The sequence below is a fragment of the Tyto alba genome, unplaced genomic scaffold, assembly GCF_018691265.1.
Source record: "Tyto alba isolate M040663 unplaced genomic scaffold, T.alba_DEE_v4.0 Super-Scaffold_200000146, whole genome shotgun sequence".
Lineage (NCBI taxonomy): Eukaryota > Metazoa > Chordata > Aves > Strigiformes > Tytonidae > Tyto > Tyto alba.
Window position 1 is genome coordinate 597,651 of NW_024881288.1, and position 11,298 is coordinate 608,948.

The 11,298-nt window shown below is 47.5% G+C and overlaps 1 long non-coding RNA gene across 1 annotated transcript; it reads left to right on the top strand.

Moving 5' to 3' along the window:
• The first annotated feature begins 7,220 nt into the window (after positions 1 to 7,220).
• LOC122153580 lies at positions 7,221 to 9,967 on the top strand. Its single transcript, XR_006165459.1, has 3 exons — positions 7,221 to 7,473; positions 8,951 to 8,983; positions 9,733 to 9,967. It is a non-coding gene; the product is annotated as an uncharacterized LOC122153580 (long non-coding RNA).
• Positions 9,968 to 11,298: the final 1,331 nt, after the last annotated feature.

Consider the following 11,298-nt stretch of genomic DNA (forward strand, 5'->3'; position numbering starts at 1 on the left):
TTATGTTGATCTCCAGCTCCTCAATATGCAACGGTCGTCCGGTCAGGATAACCTCACACCCTGCTAGAGAACATGGACCTCTGCTAGAATGCCTCGTTCAAAGGGAAAGCAGAAGGTAATCCCTGACCTGACATGGGGGAATGCTCTCCTGGAAGAGTTTTTCACAAGAAGACAGGGCGGGACTGGTGGAAGATGTGGAGGGCAGCTTTGACTACAGTGTGAGTGAAGTTGGTGGGGTTGAAAACCCTGAGGGAATTGAGCACAACAAATCATAGCCGTGCTGAACAGAGAAGAAGGATCACCTCCCCCAACTTGCTGGCAGTGCTCCTCCGAATGCAGCCCAGGATGTCGTTGGCCTTCCTTACTGCAAAAGTGCAAAGCTGGGAGAGGAGAAGGTGATGAGAAGACCTAATAACAGCCTTCCTGTATGTTCTTGATATCAGAAAGAGAATGGAGCCAGGCTCTTCACTGTTGTGCCTGATGGGATGATGAGGGCCAATGGGCATCAACTGAAACAAGGGAGGAAAAACTTTCTCCCCATCAAGGCGGTCATGCACAGGAGCAGATTTCCCAGAGAGCTTCTGTCATCTCCATTCTTGCAGCTTTTGAAGCTCAAAGTGAATAAAGCCCTGAGCAACTTGTTCTGAGCCCATAGGTGCCCCTGCTTTGAGCAAGAGTTTGGCCTAGGAATCTCTTGAGGTTGCTGCCAGCATAAATGATTCAACATTTCCTTCCACCACACATCTTGCCTTCATGATGGGAAGGAAAGCACTCAGGTTCCTGGTGACAACTGAAGGAAGCTGCGGAGCCACGGAAGAACGACATGCCGAGACGGGTTCAATGTGGGTGATAGAGCATCAATCTACTTGTGTCCTTATTGAGTCCAGGGTACATATTTTTATACTTATTATCTCTAATTATTATATTTTTATAATAATTAGACAACGCTAATTATTATGCCTACTAGTCACTAGCTGATTGGCTTAAGCTCTAAAGGTCGTATTCGCACGGTCCACCTACTTGCAGTTAGCTAACAGCACAAGCTGCTCATAACACTAAGTTTCTCATGTTACTATTTCTAATTCCTCTTGACTTGTTTTTGATACACAACAGTACCATAACACAATGTTTCTCAGACCATCGTTACCATAACACTGGGTTTCTCAGACCACTATTCCCAATTCCTCTCAACCTGTTTTCGACACACCACGAGTACACAAGGCCGAAGTGTCCTTGACATTCTTCATGTATCAGCAGCTGCGAGCAGCTGCAGGCAAACCCTAGTGAGGCCCAGCATCAGCGAGGCAGCATCAGCCCTTAGAACAGGCTCTGGTCGTACAATTGCTCGGTAGGCTCAGGACCCTTGTCTCTGTGCCATTCTCTAACAGGAAGCCACAACATTTGGTCAGGTGATCTGTGGCTTCCTTGTCCCTCTCCAGGCATTGTAGTTCAAATTCAGGGTTGCTTGGCTGGTACCCTGAAACAGCCCTGATCATTTCCTGTGATTCACCTTTTCTTTTTTTCCCTCTTTACCCACTCTTAGTTACTTCCCCTTGACCATCCCTGTACCCATCCATGAAAATCTCCCACCTTCCTCTTCCCTCACAGCTCTTTTTGTGTTTCTGAGCTGACCACCAGGGAAATTCCTATCTTGGTCTGCAATACCACTGAACACAGGGGCCTCCTTTTCTTATCTCTAGTGTCCTACAATTCCTCATGCTATTATTTTGTCTGAGGCATCACATGTCAGGGAGAGCCACATGTATGCACATATTAAAATCTGGCCAATTGGAGATTCACTCGTGGGGCACCTTGAGAATCTCTGGGATTTGGGGATAGAAACCTCATGAAGTTTTACAAGTCGAAGTGGCCAGTCCTTTACTGGGGAGAGAATAACCCCATACAGGAGGGCAGGCTGGGACCTGACCAGCCCAGGACTGACCATCGTGAGAAGAGCCTGGACATTACAAGGGATGCCATGTGAGCCAGCGGGGCATGATCAGCATGAATAAGGCCAAGTGCACACAGGGAGCGGTAGGAGGAGTGTGGCCAACCAGACAAGGGAATTATCATGCCCCTTGACTCAGCACTGGTGTGGCCACATCTGGGCTACTGTGTCTGGGGGTGGGGCTCCCTGTTCTGGAGGAATGGAGGGGAAAATGGAAAAGGTCCTAAGGAGATCTGTGAGGATGGAATTTGGTGCCTGTGTAGAGAGGCTGAGGGACGTGGGGTTCCTTAGCCTGGTAAAGTGGAGGCTCAGAGCACTGTAGCAGATGCCTGCAGCTTGAAGGATGGTTTCAGAGATGATGGAGCTTTTCTTGGTAGTGGGAAGAGAAGGAAAGCTCCACAAAGTTCAGCTTGGAAAGCTCAGTCTGGATGTGAGGGAAGGAAATCTCACTACAAGGGTTGTGTTGTGGCATAGGAGGTGCCCAGAAGGACTCTCAAAAAGCCCACAGCATTGTTTTTCAAGGAGCAGCCAGCGAGAGTGGAGAGACTTCAGTGAAGGTACAGAAATGCTGGGGTGACAGCTCAGTGGGAAAGCAAGACGGATGTGAACAGCCTGAAGGGAAAAAGGTGCATAAAGAGGACAGTAGAAAGAAGCCTGCAGTATTGGTGGCCAAGGGCTCTGGAAGGGCTGAAAGGCCACACAAGAACAAGCTCTTTGTCCCCTTGACTATGGTAGTCGCCTCTGTTGCTGAGGCCTACCAAGATAAACCTTATTTTCAGGTTCTGAAACTTGTTTTGTCCTCTCCCCTTATTGGGGAAGCTGGGGGGTGTTGTGCAGTTTCCCTACACATGACATTGCTCACCCTCACACCCCACTGCCCCCAGGAAGAGCCCTGAGGAACAGGACCTGCCATCCCAATGCCTGGAAAGTCAGGGCTTGGCCTTTCTGCTTCATAAAACAAACCAAGGGGTTTTGCAGCCTTACAGCCACCTGCACAGTGCCTTTGCCTACCTACAGCCACAGCCTCCAATTATCTGCTCTAACGAGCCCATGGGGAGGCTTTGTCAGTAATGGCCCTCAGTGGGGCCAATCAATGCTTCAAGGTACTTTGGGTTTTCTTCTGACTTCTTGAGTATTTTGCTCAGTCTCCTCTTAGTATCTGAGGCTCATGGACTCAGGGCCAAACACAACATGGGGCTCATTAAAATACAGAATGTCCTAACAAGCCATGCATTTTTCTCTTATTTTCTTGAAGTCTTTAGAGTTTTACAGCTAATTGAATACATTTTGGAATGTAGTTAAGGAGGAACATTTCCAAATATATCTAATAAAAATGATTCTTCATTATAAAGAGCATATTATATTAATTTCAGTTTAGAGAAGAGGTGATAACAACATTCTGTCTCTGATATTGATGCACAGTGTCTCCTTGGGAGGTCTGGACAGTCCCTTGGGGTCCAACACAGTATGGACAACCTGGATCCTCATTGCCCAGTCTCACCATTTCTCACATTGGCCCCCTGGGACTTGCATCACTTCTCCTTACATCAGTCTTCTCCACTGATCTCTGCAGCTGGATCTTACAGGTCCTTTGCACCACCTCCCACTGCTGTCCTTAGAGAACTGGCTGCCCACAGGCACAGAAGGGTTTTAGTTCCTTGGAAACAAAGAAATCTAAAGTATGATAAAGTTTCTTGATCAATAAAGACTGATCCAGAAGCATATACTAAATACAAGATATCACTAATGAGGTTGCCTTATGCGAGGGCTACTGTCAGGAGAAATACCTTAGGTAGGTAAATACACAAAGATAGATATAAGCACAATTAAAGTGTTGACTAAGGAGACAATGAGGCTGTTGACAGTTTTTACTCCCTGAAGTTCAAAAGAGTAACATAGGTGAGAGTTGTCTGAAGGTACAAACAATAAGGGAAGAAAAAACTGGAGAATAATGGAAAGGGCCTTTGCCTCGGCAGTCTGCATCTGAAAAGGTGACGTGAGAAATGTTCATTGTATCCTGGCCAGGTGCAAATTCATGAAAGATTAGAGAAATTAAGTACGTGGTAATCCAGGCAGGGTATTGGCAATGACGTTAGACTGGAATATGGATTTTTTTTGGCATATGCGTTTTAAGAGGTCATGGGATTGGTAGAGGCTTCTTGTGGGAGAGGACAAGCCAATGTTGCAGCCATCTTTGAAAGGGCCCACAAGGGCCACCCAGGGAACCACAGGCTGTACAAGCTCTCTTTGGTGAGGATTGTGCCATCAGTTAGAGTCCTCTTGGGTGACGTTCCTGGGCACCTAAAAGAGAAGAAAATGTCCAAATTCAGTTGGCAGGTATTTTCCAAGGGTAAATCATGCCCCGCTAACCTGATTGCCTGCAGGATGAAGTAAATGTTTTTGTGCGTGACATAAGAACAGTGGATGTCAGGTACCTCCAATGCAGCAAGACACTGGCCATGATCTCCCACAATATTCTCGTACCCACGTTAGGCCATTACAGTCTGGGTGGGTCAACAGACAGAGAGGTGAAACACCAGTTGGAGGCTCAGGCTCAGAGAGCTGTGGTGAAGGGGTCATACTCTACCTGGAGGCCAGTGGGAGATACTGGGGCATTGTGGGGAAGCACAGGGAAATCTCCTGGGATCTAGGCAATTTAACAACTCTATCCATGACCCAGAGGAGGCAATTCTGACAGTGTTTGTCAATGACAGTAAATTGAGAGGACCATTCCTGTGCCCTAGGGATGCTATTTAGATGAAACCTGGCAGATGAGAGGACTGTCCTGTCAGGAATTTCACAGGACAGAAGAAGGACAATGTCCAGGTCTTGCCCCTTGGAGAGACTGACACCCTGAAGTGACAGGAGAAGGGGCTGGGGAGCAGCTCTGCTGACAAGGCCTTGGCTGTGCTGGGGGTCAGGAAGCAAAACATTATCCAGCAGCGATCAACACAATCCAGCGTGAACTGATTGCAAAGGCAGCCAGCAGTGTCCTGAAGTGTTTAAAGAGGAGTGAGGAGAGTGATTCACTGTTGGAGAATGGCTCAGAGACAAGGGTCATGAGCCCACCGAGCAGTTGTACGATCAGAGCCTGTTCTAGGGGCTGATGCCGAGTCTTGCTGATGCTGGGCCTCACTAGGGTTTGCCTGCAGCTGCTCGCAGATCAGTAAAACCTAAACAGGAGGTGAAATAACAAGCTCCTTCTGTATACCAAGAGGACTTCAGAGAGCCTTCTCCCAGGTTTTCCCCTCTCTAATTGTACCTTCTCACACATAATTTCAGGGAAGTTGCTCCTACAGCTAAAAACTAACTCATGTACATCAGCTGATTATGCATTACCATCCAGTACATAATTATTTAACCCAACAGGATGAGGGTGGTAATCATTAGGGGTGTCAGGAGCTCTACCTCCTGGGGGGTATACCAACAGAAGAGCCCTTGATAAATTTGAAATTAAGTCCCCAGGAGGAAGATTATGTAAAAGATACAGCCTGGGCTGTATGGGCCAAAGGCAAAGGGGTTTCGGTCCCAGTTATAAAGAATGTGTTAATACAAGGGGAAGATCAATATGCTGTTAATGATCTGTTGTTAATGCCAGGGGTAGGATGTAATTTGCTAGGTAGAGATTTACAAGTGCAATTAGGAATAGGTGTGGTGCTGGATGAAGGAAAACTGGTGGTTAAATTACTAGAATTATGGGAGGAGAATCAGGGAGGATATTCAGGAACCAGAGCATGACTGTGTGGATTTTATAAGTTATCAAACAAAAATAAGAGAAGATCTGTTAGAGGAACCTTTGCCCTATAGGGAAAAACTATTTATTGATGGGTCCTCTTGATGCCTAGAAGGAAAAAGAATATTGGGTTATGCAATTATCGAGGGGCAGAAGATGGAAGTGTTTGAAAAGGGGAAATTACCTGCTGGGTGGTCAGCACAAGCCTGTGAACTCTATGCCCTAAAACAGACATTGGTATATTTGAGAGATAAGGAAGGGACAGTGTACACAGACTCAAAGTATGCATTTGGAGTGGTCCACACATTTGGACAAATATGGGAAGGAAGAGGGCTTATAAATACAAAAGGGAAGGAGCTAGTACACAAGCAGCTGATCAGAAGTTTTAGAAGCCCTGAAGCTCCCTACAGAAATTGCAATTGTGCATGTGAAAGGACATCAGAGGGGAGCATCAATGGAAATAAGGGGGAATAATTTAGCAGATTAAGTAGCCAGAGAAGCAGCTACAGAATTATCATCAGTAGTTTTATTGGTAATAACAACGGGGGATTATGAGAATTTAGCCCCAAATTTCACAGAACAAGAGAAGGTTATACTTAAAAATAAGGGGGGGGGGGGAAGATCCAGAAGGAAAATGGACTTTACCAGATGGAAGGTAGATGTTAAATAAAACACGATCATGAGAAATTCTGTCATTAATACATCAGAAAATACACTGGGGAACGCAATCACTTTGTGATCATTTTCTTAGACAATATGGGTGTATAGGAATATATACGGAGGCTAAACAACTAGTTGATTGATGTCTGATTTGTTAAAAAGTGAACAAAAAGGTAATGAGAAAAAGGTGGCTGGGGAACAGGAGCTAGCCGTACAAAGCCTCCAGGTAGACTTAACAGAGCTACCTCAAATACAAGGGTGGAAGTATTTGTTGGTATTAGTGGCTCACTTAACTCACTGGGTGGAAGCAATCCCCCACACCAAGGGCAATGGCAACCAAGGTATCCAAGGTGTTATTGGAAAACATTATCCCAGATATGGATTCATAGAAAGAACAGACTCGGACAGAGGAACACATTTCATTTCAAAAATTATGCAACAACTACCTGAAGCCTTACGGATCGCCTGGCCGTGGCACCCCCGGCGGCACCCTCGGAGCTCTGGGAGAGTTCTGCTCTGTGTGCCGGCAGGGGGAGAGCGCAGGGCGAGCTGCCTCCCGGGGCACGCCGGGAGCTGTAGTCTTCCGGCTCTGGACGGCAGGTGGCCAATGCTGTGCTTGCTCCAGGGCATGCCGGGAGCTGTAGTCTTCCGGCTCAGGACGGCAGGTGGCCATGCTGTGCCTGCCCCAGGGCATGCCGGGAGCTGTAGTCTGCCGGCACTGGACGGCGGGCGCCATGCTGTGCTTGCCCCAGGGCATGCCGGGAGCTGTAGTCTTCCGGCTCTGGACGGCAGGTGGCCATGCTGTGCTTGCCCCAGGGCATGCCGGGAGCTGTAGTTTTCGCGGGCCCGGCCGCCGGACACCTGCGCTGCTCTCTGCGGTGCGTGGCCCGGCGCAGCCCTCTCTACCGCCGCGGCCCCCGCAGCGCGGCTCGAGGTGCAGTTTTGGTGCCGGTTTTGTGTGTTTTCCTGCGGGCTCCCGGCTGCTCCCCGAAAATGCGGTCCTGCAGCCCCGGGGCCGCGCAGGCGCGGTGGGGGCGCCCTCTGCAGCGATCGCGGCTCCCTCCGCGGTTACCGGCACCGTGACGCGGCGGTGCTTGCGGAGCGGCGCCGCCTCGCCCGTCGCTTCCTCCCGGTCAGGAGCCGCCGCCGCCGCCCCCCCCCCCGTGCGCGGTGCCGCCGGGCGCTCTGCGCGCCGATCGCGGTCCTGCAGCCCGGCGGTCGCGCGCCGCCTCCGGCCCCTCCGGCGCAGGCGCGGTGCGCGGGAGAGAGAGGGGCGGGGCGGGGCGGGGCGGGGCGGGGCGGGGCGGGGCGGGGCGGGGCGGGACGGGTGGCGGTGAGGGGAGCGAGCCCCTTGGGCGGGGGGGGGGTCTGGGCGGGGGGCGGGAAGCGGCAAATTGGGCTGTTAGCGGGAACATTTTTGTTTCATTTTTGTGATAGTGCTGGATGAGTAGTTCTTTTTTTTCTTTTATGCTCTTTGAATTGTTTTTTTGCCAGTTTCTTTTATGATATATTAAAATTGCTAAGTGTTTCTAAAAGCTGTGGGACTTTTAGATAATTATTTTCTGGTGGCTTTATCTGTGCAGGGCTTTTTTTACTTTATTCTGTTTTTCTTGTGTCAACTTTTCTGTTCTTCTGGTGGATGTGCATACTGTTTTCAGCTCCACTGGATTTCAGAAAAGGGAGGGAGCAGGGGAAGGCCAATGCATGATGTAGTGTGGACGTTTGCCCCAGCTCTTTGTGACTTTCTTTAACCATGTGTCTTCCTTCACCTTCCTTCCTCCCGTGTACTACTTTTCTAGGATACTGCTTTGATATGTCTCAATGTTTTTTGAGAAACAATGATGACCAGCATAAACTAAAGATCTTGGCACTCTTGGCTTGCCCAAAGGCTTTCTTATACTCTGAATTGCAATGGCATAGCTATCGTAAAGAACAAACATTGCAGAGGTTGCTAGTGGGACTGTGAACAGTAAATGGGACAGACCCGTGACACTAGCAGTGTGCTGCAGCTGGATTAGGCTTCATACCTCACCAGCACTGAAGGAACCAGGCCTGTGTGAACTCAAACCATGAAAGGAGATGTCCAGATACAATTTCCAAGTGGGTACAAAATGCTGATCACATACATACACTCTGAAACACTGTAAATATTATCTGACAAGGAAATTGTGACAAATTCACATTTCTAGCTGACTCACACTGCTACTGTAATGCTTTAATAACAAAAGACTACAGCACCCACAGTTTCCTTCCCACTGGAAATGGAATAGACTGCAGCATATGCTTTCACTGATAGAAATTAAAAGTATTCTGACATTAATTATTAACATTTAAATCACATTTCAAATATTAAATGCAAGAGAAGTCATTTTATTTCCCTGGGAAAGCTAACTGCTTTCAGGGTCTAATGACAGTGAAATGAGCCTTCAGTGCTGCCAGCCTTTTCGGCTTCTTGCCCTCCCAGGGCCGCAGAGGCCCTCAGTAGATGGTGAGGTGTCCTGCCTGCAGTGGCACTGAATGTGTTTGAGCCATTCAAACATGTTCATGTCACCTAAAACATTCTACCGGTGGTGACTAGGCAACGGATACAAAATGTTCTCCTTTTTCAGAAAGTCGGTATTCAAGATACTCCTGTGGGATATGTAAGTATTTTTTGGTGAGTGTGCTCTCGCACCGTGTGTTCTGTGGGTCTGCGTGTGCCTTTCATCACACAAGTGAAAAGGCTGCTGAGTAAAGGGCTGCAGGGTGGGGAACATCGACAGGATGTGGTTTACACAGCTTTTTGTTGAATTGTTTTGCTTAGTTTCAATTTTTTTTTAGCAGTGAAACGAGAACACAAGCTGAACCCATAGCGTTTCTTTCAAGATAACTAGAATTCAGTAATTCAGTTACTGTGGAGGAACGCCTAGTGATTCCTTGTACAATTAAAAGTCATTAGACTAAACACCTGGCATTTTAGTGTACCAAAATCAGAGGCCTTAGGTGAACAGGATTTCAGATACTAGAGAATCTGCCAACCAGGATAGACCTGCCCAGTCAAACCTCCTACGTACTGTAGATGGAGATAAAGTCCCCATAGGGCACATTAAAATTATGCTGGGGGAGACAGTCTGGGTTATTCCTGCCTCTGGTAAAGGTAAACTCATGCGTGGGATTATTTTTGCCCAAGGACCCGGGTGCAGTTGGTGGGTAATGCAGAAGGACGGGGAATTCAAATGTGTGCCTCAAGGGGATTTGGTTTTGGGTAAAAATAGCTGATGAATTGAACTGTATGATGTTAATTGCTAAATAACCCTGTTATTGAAGATGGTCATCACTACGGTTGGTACATATTATACTAACGACATCAGATTAAGAATCACCCAGGTTAATGAGAAATGAACTTTGATAGATTCAGGACTGAATTGGTGCCCAGCAACTTCCTTGAGATCAACATCTTCAGCCCGCAATCTGTGAGCATGGACCACACCAGATACAGCTGCTAGGAGCTCCAGATGTAGCAGAGGCTACGTGCCCTCCTCCTGCTGTGCCCAAGACCACCCGCTCCACCCACCGAACCAACAGCACATCACCCCGCCTGACTTAAAAGACTGTCATGACAGTGGACCCCAAACTTATGGACTATATGAACTCACTATACATGTTAGAGGGATGGCCTAGAGCCTAAGGGAATGATATCTGTGTGTATACCTCAAAAACCAGGAAATGGGATGGTGATTCCTTAGAACGTACTGGGAAACATGGAACCTGAGCATAACATAAATGGGATGGAATAAGGGGTGGATACTGTCCTGGTTTTGGCTGGGATAGAGTTCATTTTCCTTCTTAGCAGCTGGAGTAGTGCTGTGCTTTGGATTCAGTAATGGGTGTGGTAGGAGAAGAATCTTGCTAATACACTGATGTTTTCAGTTGTTGCTGAGAGCTCTAAGACTCTCCAACTCCCCATGTCCTGCCTGTGCGTGGGTGCACAAGAAGCTGGGAGGGAGCAGAGCAAGAGCACTGGACACAAATTAGCCAGTGAAATAATCCCCATCATGTAATGTCGTGCTCGGTGTATAGAGGAGGGGTGGTCGGGAAGGGAGGGCTCTCGCTTCTGGGATTGCAGTTTTGGGATCTTCACTTCTCTGGGATCACTGGCTGGGAATGGGCTGGGCATCAGTGGGCAGGTGGTGAGCAATCACATTGTGCATTACCCCTTTGTATTTTACTGAAAAAAAAAAAAAAAATTACACTGTTTTTATCTCAACCTACGAGTCTCTTTAGCTTTACCCTGCCATTTCTCTCCCTCACCCCCGAGGGAGGGGAGGGTGAGTGAGCAGCTGTGTGGTGCTTGGCTGCCAGCCAGGTTTAAACTACATCAATCACTATCTCAAAAATCATTATTGGATTAATTAAGATACGCCCACTCACAACTTGAAAAGCAGTCAGAAAAAAGGAAAAAAATAATAATCTTGGTTCTGCAGTTACCATAAGGCAGTATATTTAGACATCTGTAAGGTTCCAGTTTCCAACAATGCTGGCTGCCTTTTGATTTTTTGAGATAAGTACTGTTAGCAGTAAAATCAAATGTTTCTATTGGAGTTGTGTTCAGGGCAAGCATTCAGTATTCAAGTAGTTTGTATTTACCGTAACAAGACATTCACTCATTCATTCATTTAGGTAAGGGCTTTGCTATTCTCTATATATTATGAACTGCCTTGGCTTTCTTTCCAGTTTTATAAAGGACTCTTGTGAGAGGTTTCAGTGATAGCAGATACCACAGCCTGCAAGGGAGCCGTTCCTTGTGTTGCCCTCACTGCAGATGAAAGCCCTTCGTAACAGAGAAGGACAGAAGCAGGTAAAGTGCGGAGCCGTGGACGAACGACACGCTGAGACGGGTTCAATGTGGGTGATAGAGCATCAATCTACATGTGTGTGTTTATTGGTCAGGGTACATATATTTATACAGACAACACTA